A 12,951-nucleotide genomic window follows, 5' to 3' on the forward strand; every position below is an offset into this window, starting at 1 on the left:
AAACCCTCCTGGCCACGGCGACCCCCTACCCCCACCCCGCACTACATTACGGGCAGGAGGGATCCCAGGCCCTCCTGCCCTCGACGCAAACCCCCCTCCCTCCAACGACCGCCCCCCCCAAGAACCTCCGACCGCCCCCCCAGCCGACCCGTGACCCCCCTGGCTGACCCCCACGACACCCCCACCCCCCTTCCCCATACCTTTGGTAGTTGGCCGGACAGACGGGAGCCAAACCCGCCTGTCCGGCAGGCAGCCAACGACGGAATGAGGCCAGATTGGCCCATCCGTCCCAAAGCTCCGCCTACTGGTGGGGCTTAAGGCGCGTGGGCCAATCAGAATAGGCCCTGGAGCCTTAAGTCCCACCTGGGGGTGCGGCCTGAGGCACATGGGCCCAACCCGACCATGTGCCTCAGGCCGCGCCCCCAGGTGAGACCTAAGGCTCCAGGGCCTATTCTGATTGGCCCACGCGCCTTAGGCCCCACCAGTAGGCGGAGCTTTGGGACGGATGGGCCAATCCGGCCTCATTCCGTCGTTGGCTGCCTGCCGGACAGGCGGGTTTGGCTCCCGTCTGTCCCAACTACACAAGAGGCGGGGCAGTGCACGGAAAGTCAGGGCGGGTGAACGGAGAGTCGGGACAGCGCACGGAGAGTCGGGGCAGTGCACGGAAAGTCAGGGCGGGTGAACGGAGAGTCGGGACAGCGCACGGAGAGGCGGGGCAGTGCACGGAAAGTCAGGGAGGGTGAACGGAGAGTCGGGACAGCGCACGGAGAGTCGGGGCAGTGCACGGAAAGTCAGGGAGGGTGAACGGAGAGTCGGGACAGCGCACGGAGAGGTGGGGCAGTGCACGGAAAGTCAGGGAGGGTGAACGGATAGTCGGGACAGCGCACGGAGAGTCGGGGAGGGCGAAAGGAGAGTCGGGGTGGCCAGAGGAGAGTCGGGGCGGGCGAAAGGACAGTCGGGCAGCATGCGCGGTATACCCGTGAGCGCGGTATACAAAAGTTTTTGTACATAAAATCGTGGTTTCTGCACGCTATACCCGTGTGCGCGTTTTACACGGGTGCGCATTATCTGCGTGAAAATACGGTAGTCTGGCTTGATTAGTTTTACAATGGGCGTATTGATGTTGTACTGCTCACTGCAGTATGTAAGATGCTGCGTTTTCCTAGGTACTCATGTGTGACATGTGGATTGTTACTAAAAATCATGGTTTCATACAGATGGGGGGGTGTCAAAAAATGATGGGCCACGTGTGTCACAAATGCTAGGTCGCCATTGATCCTGGGGAACTGGGATCAATTCCCACTGTAGCTCTTTGTGACACAGTGCAAGTCACTTAACATTCCACTACCTCAGATGCAATAAAAAAAACCCTTATATTATGAGCCCTTTAGGGACAGAGAAAGTACCTACATAATGTGTATACAGCACTATACAGTATATCTAGTAGATTAGAATGGTTAATAGTAGTAGTATGTAGAAATGTATAGTGTGTGGTCCTGTCTGTTGGAACATGTGAGAATTATTATTTTGTTAGTGGCCCCTTTGTGTGGCAGTGCAACAAAACTGTAGGTAATACCGGCCTGAAAGAGAGGTCTCCTAGACCCTGTCTTCCAGGAGGAAATCAATCGCATGGTGGTGGTGGCTCGGTATGCTCAAAGCCTCTCTCCACCCCCCCACCCCCCAACACATAGCCAAAATATTTAAAATCTATCCATCTCCTTGAAGCACTTTTACATAGTGTTCATCTTGCTTATGTTATCCTCTCAAATTTATTTCTTCTCTCTCACCTTGTCATATGTAGTCTAATGGATAGTAAAGAAGGCTGAGAATCAAGGAAACCTGGGATCAGATCCCACTGCTGTTCCTGGGCATGTCATTAAACTTCAATTCCCTCAGATACAAACTTAGATTATAAGCCCTCTTGGGACTGAAATATACCTATTGCATCTAAATGTAATTCAACTTGAGTTACTACTGAAATGAAGTGAGCTAAATCCTAAATTCCTCATCTCAGACACTGAAACAGTATTTTTTTTTCTTTCTTTTAGCTTCCCTCTTTTAGAATGCTTTACTTCCTCTTTCCAATCATATTATCCCACTGTCATAGCCAGGTCAAGCAGCATGAGAAACACCAAGGACCCTGGGCCTAGGTCGTATATATTCACTTAAAACAGCCCCATTTTCTTTCAGGTTAATGGAAACATAGAAACATGACAGCAGATAAAAGCCAAATGGCTCATCCAATATGTCCATCTATATCATCAACTATCTACTCCTCTCCACGTGCCTGTCTCACACTTTCTTGAATTCAGACACAGTCTTTGTCTCCACCACCTCTACCAGGAGACTATTCCACACGTCTACCATCCTTTCTGTAGCTTGGAGCATGAACCGCAAGTATTTTGTTTAGATGAGACAGGACAGTCTTTTAGAACAACAACACCATCAAAACAGCAGGCAAAAGAGTGGTCAGGAAACACGCTAAAGTCAAGAATGGCAGAGTAGGTTCATACACTGAAGGTATGCAAGATACAAAAATCAGCAGAAGTAGTATACTGATCAAGATTTTGTAAGGTAAAGTTGAATGGGTTTAATATATGCAGGAAGCCAATAACACAAGTTTATTGATCAACCTAACACCATACCAATGAAATCAACAAGAACAGCTAAATACAAAAAGTTGTATTGTACATGGAGTAACAAGCTTACACTGTTATAAACAATCAAGCTAGAGTGCAACTCTGTGAGCCATCAGGGAAATACACATCAGGTTTAGATGTGGAGTAGTATAAAAGGCAGGAAGAGGTAATAGGTCACTTCTCATGCTAAGGAAACGTATTTGGTGGTAAATCTATTACACCACCTCCCTTGTCACCATCCAGTCCTTAATCTCCCTCTTTTTACTGCATTTCTCTTCCTTACACTAGGGTTACTATATTCTTCTCTGAGAAACCCCAGACACATGACCCCGCACCGTTCTGCCTCTAGCCCTGCCCAGTTCCGCCTCATTCTACTCCTGCCAAGCCTCCTCTCTTCTTCCGGAAGAGCTCCAGCCATTTTCCAAAAGTGCTGGCTGCCTCCAGGCATTCCTTTTCTAAGTTTCCATGCCATCTATGCAGAAAAGAATGCCACATAAATGAAAGAACAGAAAAGAAATATAGTGAGATTTCAGGTGCCCCAAATCAGTCAATGCTGCAGCCCTGGTACTGAAATAAATTTATGCACCAAAAGCCTTTTCATAAATATAGGTCTTGAGGCCAGTTTAAAATATGAAAAGGAGGATTCTTGTCAAAGATACAGCAGAAGAGTACTCCAAAGTATTGGCCTAAACACACCCTAATTCTATAGATGGCACTCAAAATTTGTGCATGCAGTTTGACATATGAGCCAATCAGTGCAGATAATTGAACACTAATCAATTATTGGCACAAATTGTCATTAATTTTAAATTTATGCACACATCTTTAGGAGTTGGGATCTTCACATAAATTGTATGTGTAGATCCAAAAAGGGGTGTGTGGCCATGGGAGGAGCATGGTCACATCAGGGGCATTCTGCGTATCTGTGCGCAGTGTTACATAGAAAGTGAGATCCTTTCTTAATTTAAGTGTGAATTTACATCAGGTTTTAGTTGGTATAAATCCTCATGCCAAAAATGAGCACAGATCCCAGTACCAAAAGCTATTCTATAAATGCTGCTCAACTCTGAGCACCGTTCATTTAATGGTGCTTAGTGCTCATTTTTGTCAATGTTGCTTTTTCAGTGCCAAATACTGAATTTAGTACGAAATTATGGAGGAACGGGACAACTTGATGAAGGTGTAGGGAAGGTTAGGGAATAGATGCTCAGGAGGAGGGTAGGGGTTTTTTTTGTTTTTTTTTAAATAGAATGGTGGCCTTATCTACAGGATACTTCTTTAAAAATACATGGCCCAGTTGGGAGTGCATGGGGCTCACCCACAAATAAAGGATTTTAACCTTGCAGCCCCTTAAATATAGATTAATGTCTATCTGTTGCACATGAGCTGTATTTGTTCTATTTGTCCTTATTTAAGGTCTGAAGTCTGTGCACAGCAATCAGGTTTCATTATTGTCAAGTCATGGTTTGCATTATACAGTGCTTCATGTTGATTGACCAAGGACCACTGGCGCAGTGAGTGAAGTTGATGCCTGGCATCACCGCACCGTGTAAACCCCCCCCCCCCAACACACACACACACATACTCTTCCAATGTCACGTCCTGGTCCCGCGACCAAGATGTGATGTTATAAGGGAGCCGAGTCTGGGCGAGCAGCAAACTTTTAAAGTAGGTATGTGTGTGTGTAGGGGAGAGAGAGGCACCATGCCCCCTGCAAAGTCAATGCCCTCCGCCCCCTCCCCTCCTTTACTATGCCACTGCCAAGGACTGAGGAAAAAGAATGGTGCATGGATGATCCATTGCTCCATGTCATACTGTGCTACATAGGTTTTGCATTCCTTTTGATGAAGACGACAGTACTGGAATGACTCACATTTTTATGTTTTTTCTCTTTCATTGTCTCTCCCTTATTTTCTGAGCTTGCTTATGTAACAAGGAAGGCGTATGTAGTTGCTTTTGAGATTCCTATTAATTTTGTCACCCAACAACTTCATTTTGTGTTGCTTAGTTAGAAGAAACAGAGCCCAGAAATATTCCAGACTTCAGATACAAACTATATTTTAAAGGCAGGCAATTTTTCTCTGTAACAAACAAGTGTGGGTATCAAAATGGCAGATGGGTTGATTTGGTTTATTTATAATCCGCTTTATACAACACGAAGTACACCAACACATTCATAAATATACATAAATAACATTGATTATCATTATTTGTATATAAATTGTATTGCACTTTTTGTTGGTATTAAAACTAAATAAAGTTAAAAAAAATAAAAATTGACAACACCAAATTATATAATCAGATTGACATATCAACATTTAACACCATCAAACTCTAGAAAACAAAAGGATCAATTCAATGAGCAAACATGTCGTAGTCATAACAAAGCTGATGGTGTTTAATCTGAGCAAGTACAAAGTGATGCATGTGGGAAAGATGAGCTCTTTATTGTAAATCATTCTGGGGTTAGTGCTCCATTGGGTGAATCAGTAAAATCAGTTTGATTTTATTATGGCACTGATTCTGTTATGCCTGCTCCTTTGAGCAATCTGAAGCTGAAGGGAGAAATGGTTAACAAGGTATTAAGAAGATATTACAATCATTTGTCCCTGAGGCAGCTTCTTTAGCGAAACATGTTGAGCATTAATGTATAAACTGTGGGAGCCAAAGTAGTGAATAAAACCTTCAACTTTACATGGATGGGAGATATGAATTTGACCCCCCCCCAAAAAAAAAAAAAAGGAGAGCTATAGCTCCTTGACTCCCTCTTCTACAAAGCCATGCAGTAACAGCCCCGAAGCCCATAGAGATTTAAAGGACTTTGGGGCTGTTGCCACTGGCATGGCTTTGTAGAAGAGGGGGTGAATGCACTGGGATAAAATCAGCACTGTATCAGTGACTGTGTTTTGTGACATGGAACTATCTGGTCATCTTAATAAAAATGTTCATATTTATGGGACTTTTGTGATCTCTTTTTCAAAATATTGCAATGCAAAAAGGCTCTAATCTGAATGAAGAACAGCGAACACTAAGGGCTCCTTTTATCAAGCCGTGCTAGCGGGGTTAACATGCGATGTTTCATCACGCGCTAACCCCTGCGCTGGCTAAAAACTACCGCCTGCTCAAGAGGAGGCAGTAGCAGCTAGTGCGGCCAGCAGTTTAACGCGCGCTATTACATGCGTTAAACCGCTAGCACGGCTTGATAAAAGGAGCCCTAAGACATGAAGCATAAAAAGGTTTTTTTTTTAAATACATAGAGGGATCAATATTCAATCTATGATTGTCTAGTTTTTAAATCACTAACAGCCACATATGACATTAACTGCACCCAAGATCAATGATGAAAGAGAACTGCTTTTACGAAGTGACTTCCTCTCCCTTGTTTTTATCCTCCTCCCTCTCTCACTTTCCTCTTGAATTTTATTTCTACTTCGATGTAATTTTATTTTTTACCCCTACCCCAGTACCTCTCGTACCAAATCTGTCTATGTCTCGTCAATCAATTATGTTATTTTAAAATGACCTTTTATTTTTAAAAAAATGTATCTTAATTTTAGTATTGTAAACTGACCAGATACTTGTCAATGGTCAGTATAGAATAAATTAGAACATTGCATCGGATGAGTTTTGAATTGTTTATATTTAATGCTGAACCATGTCTGAGCACCGACACTAAGGGCTCTTTTTACAAAGGTGCGCTAGCATTTTTAGCGCATGCACTGGATTAGCGCGTGCTACCTGAAAAACTACCACCTGCTCAATATTTAGGGCTCCTTTTACAAAGGTGTGTTAGGGCCTTAACACACCTTTGTAAAAGGAGCCCTAAATATTCAACTCAGCTACAAACCCTAAGTTATGCAGGCACCAGCATTGAATGTGGTTGGTACTCACATTACTGATGACCCCTCACCATCTCCTCTGATGGATCATCCCAGAACAAACTACTCAGTGCCATGGTAGTCAGAGGCAGTACTTTGTGATTATTTCCCCCCCCCCCACTTTACTAAGCTGTGGTAGAGGTTTTTACCATGGCCCGGGGTACTAAATGCTCCGATGTTCATAAAGGTTCCTATGAACATGGCTTAGTAAAAGAGGGTCTAAGTACCTCTGATTATTTGGATAGCTTGAGGTTGAATACTGACACCATAATGTCTATCAGCAGTAGGATTTGTATCTCCACTGTCTCACCTGAAAACCGACTCAGCAATACAAGTATGGGTCTAAGATACTATTAGTCCACTGAACATACAAAAGCAGCAGTGTACCAAAATAAAATATATTATACATTAAAACTGTTGATTTATAGCCTATGGGGCTCATAATCGAAAGAGAAAAATGTCCAAAACTGGCCTAAGTCGGCACTTGGACGATCATAAATGAAAGACGTTCAAGTGCTGATAATCAACCCGGGTTTTGGACGTATTTCTAAACGATCTAGGCCTTCATAGTGCCGCTGAACAACCATAGCTAAACGTGGAATTTCAGGAGGAGTGTCGAGGGTGGGATTTGGGCGGGACGTGGGCAGGCTTAGACTTAGTCGTACAGCATGAATAACCGAAAGTTTTACAACAGAGCCTAGACCTAACTTGGACGTTGTGACTTAGACCATTTAAAACATGGTCTAAGTCACAAAAACCTATGTAAAGTCACCAGATAAGTACTGCACACACATAATACAGACCCCCACACACTACCCCAGTGATCACCGACCCCCCCCTCCAACCCTATAAAAATTGTAATCACACCTTTAAAATTCAGCCTCCAGACCATCATCACCTGGCAGCCTGGCATAGGAAAGCCTAGTCGTCCAACACAGAGGCGGCTTAAGCCGTCTTGGGGGTGGGTTAAGGACTCATGGAGAGGAGGACCCATGCCCTTAAGCCCCTGTAATCACTGCATTGATACGTAAACATGTGCACTCCTCTATACACCCCCTTTTTTACTGGCATATAAGTGGCTCCTGCAACCATAAGGGCTATTAGGGTGGTAGATAAGTGGGTCTAGGGGATTCTGGAGGTGGTTTGGGGGGCTCACCATGACCTATAAGAGAGCTGTAGTGAGAAGAGGACATGGCACCCTTTTTGCAAAGTTTACAGCAGTGCCCTGTAAGGTACCCCACTATTTAGGTGCCATATCTGGGTGTTCAGTCCATCACTTTGCAGACCCCTCCCACATCCAACAGGGCTTGTTCTAGGTGTTTTTGACTTGGACGAAGAGTTGGACAAAAATGTGGTATAAAGATAGACGATTTAGCAGCTTAGACGATCAGATCAGCAGGACATATAGTTAGACAATTTTTGAATAAAAAGCATAAAAACAATTTTCGAAACAAAAAAAATTATGGACTTATTTTTTGAAAATGTGTCCTAGGCTGTTTTTTTACTTTGGACGACTTGTGGCTTAGACGAAAACGGACTTAGACGTTCCTTTCGATTATGCCCCTCCACATATTTTGGAATATAAGGTTAAACATGAAGATAATACCAAATAAACAGAAAAGCCTACGAAGGAACTTTGGTTTTCAATGATAAATGTGATTGTAGTCATTTTAAAGTTTGCTATGCTTGCTCATGTTTGAAACCCACTTTGTTGAAACACTGGGAAGAGCATTCAGCCAAAGACTAGGCTTGGGCATCCTGCCAAGACTGGGAGGCAAACAGCACTGGAGTCCTTTATTGCTCTGTTAATAATACACTATTTAGAGGTTATCAAAAATATGATTAGGAAATTGAGCATAACCAGCTTGCAATGCTGATGAAATTTAATGTTTATGATGTAGGCTGGGTATAGTTTCAGGTTTTGGTGGAAGAGCTAATTTCAAGCAAATAAAATAAAATGAATGTATAATCTTGTATTTTTAGCATTAAAACCTAGCTACTAAACTCTAGACCAGGGGATCTCAAGATTTGCGTAGAATGGAGGTAGTGCATGCAAATTCATCTCATACATATTCATTGTGGATATCCTTAACCACCTGACTTGCTAGGTATGTTTGAGACCATATCTCGAGATTCACTAGATCCTCCTCATGTTTTCCCACACTTTTTAGGGTTTGGAATCATTTACAAAAAAAAAATAATAATAATAAAGCAAATCATTCCAGAGAGCCTTTATGCAATATTGATAATAAAAACATTGAAAAAGACCCAGTGCAAGAACTGATCTCTGTAGTGCACCACCTGTAATGCCCTTTTCAATCCATTCATAATCAGTCACTTTAGGGTCCATAAATGTAAGTATAACATTTATGCTTTTAAATTTAGGGAACTTTCAGCTGAAAATTTAGAATCCTATGGGGCTCATAATCCCCCTCCCAAAAAAAAATTCAAAAAGTGGCCTAAATCGGTACTTGGACGATCAAAAAGGCAGATAATCCAAGTACCGATAATCAAAACTGGTTTTAGATGTATCTAGCTTAGGCCTTTACCCTGCCTCTGAACAGCCGGCCAACATGAAGGTAAATTGGGGGGTGTTGGGAGTTAGGGGAGGTGTCCGGGGTTAGGGAGGGCCCGGGTAGTGTCGGGGCAGTTCAGGGGCTAGGGGCGATCGGGGGTTCAGGGGGAGATCGTGTGTGGGGGGGGGGGTATGCCATGGACAGGAGGGTCTGGGCTCCATCCTGCCTGTATTTGAGGGGGGTGGGGGTTCGCCTTCCAGCAGGAGGGCTTGGGTTCCCTCCTACCGGTATTGTCTGGGGGTGGGGATTTGCAGAGGGTGGAGGCCTGCGTCTTCAGCAGGAGGGCCTGGGCTTCCTCCTGCTGGTATTGTCAGGGGTTTGGGGGGTGTCGGCAGGAGGGCTTGGGATCCCTCCTGCCTGTAACAGGCCATTTGGGGGGAATTGCAGTCGCGGCAGGAGAGATTAGGCATATCTCCTGCTGCAATCGTTGCGGCTGGGGGGGGGGGGGATTGTGTAACCGATATTGTTTTTGACAGACGCCGGTTACAGAATCCAACTTTTAGGTGAAAAACTGACCCCTCCTTCGCCTAAAAGGTCTTGCTTTGGGCGTTTTGGACATTTGGGCAATATTTTTGGTTGGGCATGTGTTTTAATTTTAGACATTGTGGTGGTCTGGACGATTAAACTGCTGAATGTAGAGGTAGTTACAAAAGATACAAACAAAAAGGCAGTAACAGTCAATAGGTTCTGAGAGTGGTTTTCTAGAGATTGTAATAGGTAGTGAAACCAACAAACAATGAAGAGACTATTTTATATATATGTTAGTTAAAAAATTTATTTGAAACGGGATATCCTTAGTGTGAGAGGTCAGTGAAGGGAGAACCTCCAGCGCTTAGAACAGCAAGGCAAAGGCTAAGCAAACCCCTGCCAGTTCACCATCATCGGATATCTCACGTGTGCCCAATACAAATAGTGATAAATAGTGTAATAAATCTATATATATAAAATCGGAGGTATGTATGTGTGTATGTATGTGTGTGTGTATGTGCCGCGATCACGCTAAAACGGCTTGACCGATTTGAACGAAACTTGGTATGCAGATCCCTCACTACCTGGGGTGATATGTTCTGGGGGTCTCGCGGCCCACCTGCACACGTGGGCGGAGCTACAAACAGAAAATCAGATTTCACCCATTCGTGTCAATGGAAAAAATGTAAAAAGCTGCCAATGCAAAAACGGCTTGCCCGATTTGAACGAAACTTGGTATGCAGATCCATCACTACCTGGGGTGATATGTTCTGGGGGTCTCGCGGCCCACCTGCACACATGGGCGGAGCTACAAACAGAAAATCAGATTTCACCCATTCATGTCAATGGAAAAAATGTAAAAAGCTGCCAACGCAAAAACGGTTTGCCCGATTTGAACGAAACTTGGTATGCAGATCCCTCACTACCTGGGGTGATATGTTCTGGGGGTCTCGCAGCCCATCTGCACATGTGGGCGGAGCTACAAACAGAAATTCAGATTTCACCCATTTATATTTTTTCAAAAAACTCAATAAAAAATATTGAACTGAAAAAAAAAAAAAAAAAAAAATGTAAAAAGCTGCCAACGCAAAAACGGCTTGCCCGATTTAAACGAAACTTGCAACACATCTTCCTTTTCAGTTTAAGAGATTGCAAATTCCAGTGAGACTTGCATTCTCTATCACAATCAACAAATCACAGGGACAGACTATTACATACCGTGGAGTGGATTTAAGATCCCCCTGTTTTTCCCATGGACATAGAAACATAGAAACATAGAAATAGACGGCAGATAAGGGCCCACGGCCCATCTAGTCTGCCCACCTTAATGTCCCTCCCCTACCTTTGCCCTGTGAATAGATCCCATGTGCCGATCCCATTTGGCCTTAAAATCAGGCACGCTGCTGGCCTCAATCACCTGTAGTGGAAGACTATTCCAGCGATCAACCACTCTTTCAGTGAAAAAGAATTTCCTGGTGTCACCTCGTAGTTTCCCGCCCCTGACTTTCAACGGATGCCCTCTTGTTGTCGTGGGACCCTTGAAAAAGAAGATATCTTCCTCCGCCTCGATGCGGCCCGTAAGATACTTGAACGTCTCGATCATGTCCCCCCTCTCTCTGCGCTCCTCGAGCGAGTATAGCTGTAATTTGTCAAGCCGTTTTTCGTATGGTAGATCCTTGAGTCCCGAGACCATCCGGGTGGCCATTCTTTGCACCGACTCCAGTCTCAGCACATCCTTGCGATAATGCGGCCTCCAGAATTGCACACAGTATTCCAGGTGGGGCCTCACCATGGATCTATACAATGGCATAATGACTTCCGCCTTACGACTGACGAAACCCCTTCGTAAGCAGCCCATGATTTGTCTTGCCTTGGACGAAGCCTGCTCCACTTGATTGGTAGACTTCATGTCCTCACTGACGATTACCCCCAAATCTCGTTCTGCTACCGTTTTTGCTAGGATCTCGCCATTAAGGGTATAAGACTTGCATGGATTCTGGCTGCCCAGGTGCATAACTTTGCATTTTTTGGCATTGAAGTTGAGTTGCCATGTCCTAGACCATCGCTCCAGTAGGAGTAGGTCGTGCATCATGTTGTCGGGCACTGAATCTTCGTCTGTTGTGCATTTGCCCACTACATTACTCAGTTTGGCGTCATCAGCGAATAATGTTATTTTACCTTGAAGCCCTTCTGCCAAGTCTCTTATAAAGATGTTGAATAGGATTGGGCCCAAGACTGAGCCCTGTGGTACTCCACTAATCACCTCCGTCATTTCGGAGGGGGTGCCGTTCACCACCACCCTTTGGAGCCTACCTCCAAGCCAGCTCCCAACCCATTTCGTCAATGTGTTACCTAATCCTATAGAACTCATCTTGCTCAGTAACCTGCGGTGTGGTACGCTATCGAATGCTTTGCTAAAGTCCAGGTACACGATGTCCAGGGACTCCCCAATATCCAGCTTCCCCGTTACCCAGTCAAAGAAGCTGATCAGGTTGGATTGGCAGGATCTCCCCTTAGTAAATCCATGTTGTCGGGGATCCCGTAGATTCTCCTCATCCAGGATCTTATCTAATTGGTGTTTGATTAGAGTTTCCATTAGTTTGCTCACTATCGATGTTAGACTCACTGGTCTGTAGTTTGCTGTCTCCATCTTTGAGCCTTTCTTGTGGAGTGGAATGTTGTTAGCCGTCCTCCAGTCCAACGGGACGCTGCCTGTACTAAGGGAGAGGTTGAAGAGCGCGGACAGTGGCTCCGCCAAGACATCACACAGCTCCCTAAGCACCCTGGGGTGCAGGTTGTCCGGCCCCATTGCTTTGTTAACCTTGAGCTTTGACAGCTCACCGTAGACACTGCTGGGTGTAAACTCAAAGTTACTAAATGGGTCAACTGAGCCAACCCTTGTCTGTAGCTGAGGGCTGGACAACTCTATATTGCTTGCTCAAGGGTGGGTTCACCCAAGAATTTATATGTTCTTGCTCCTGGAGGTGAAACTAAAAATGTTGTTTATAATCAAGTTTTGTGTTAGTTGTATTGTATTCATTTTGTCAAATATTTCAAATTATAATTTGAATATTTTACTTTTTATAAAGCTGTAAAAAAATAATTTCATTCACCACTATAAAGTATCTTTATTTGAATCCATTTACAGTGTTATTACTATAATTAAATACCCGTGCAACGCCGGGGCATCAGCTAGTAATTTATAAAAGTAGAGATAAGCCATTCTCAAAGAAAACCTCATTTTGAACTTTTTTTTTTTTTTAAATGGACATTTTCTCTACTGCTACTATCAGTGTTTAGGGGCTTAGGCCATCAGGGGACTTAGACATTTTTTTTTTATTATTATGCCCCCACATGGTTTTAAGGAAGATTTTAAGGAAGGCTTGGACA

General features: G+C 44.1%; 1 protein-coding gene across 1 annotated transcript in view; it reads right to left on the reverse strand.

Annotated features, from left to right (window-relative positions):
- The window catches only part of ZMAT4 (zinc finger matrin-type 4), a 446,679-nt gene that overhangs the window by 282,852 nt on the left and 150,876 nt on the right, over positions 1-12,951 (reverse strand). The window lies entirely within an intron of this gene.

The sequence above is a fragment of the Geotrypetes seraphini genome, chromosome 6 (assembly GCF_902459505.1).
Source record: "Geotrypetes seraphini chromosome 6, aGeoSer1.1, whole genome shotgun sequence".
NCBI lineage: Eukaryota > Metazoa > Chordata > Amphibia > Gymnophiona > Dermophiidae > Geotrypetes > Geotrypetes seraphini.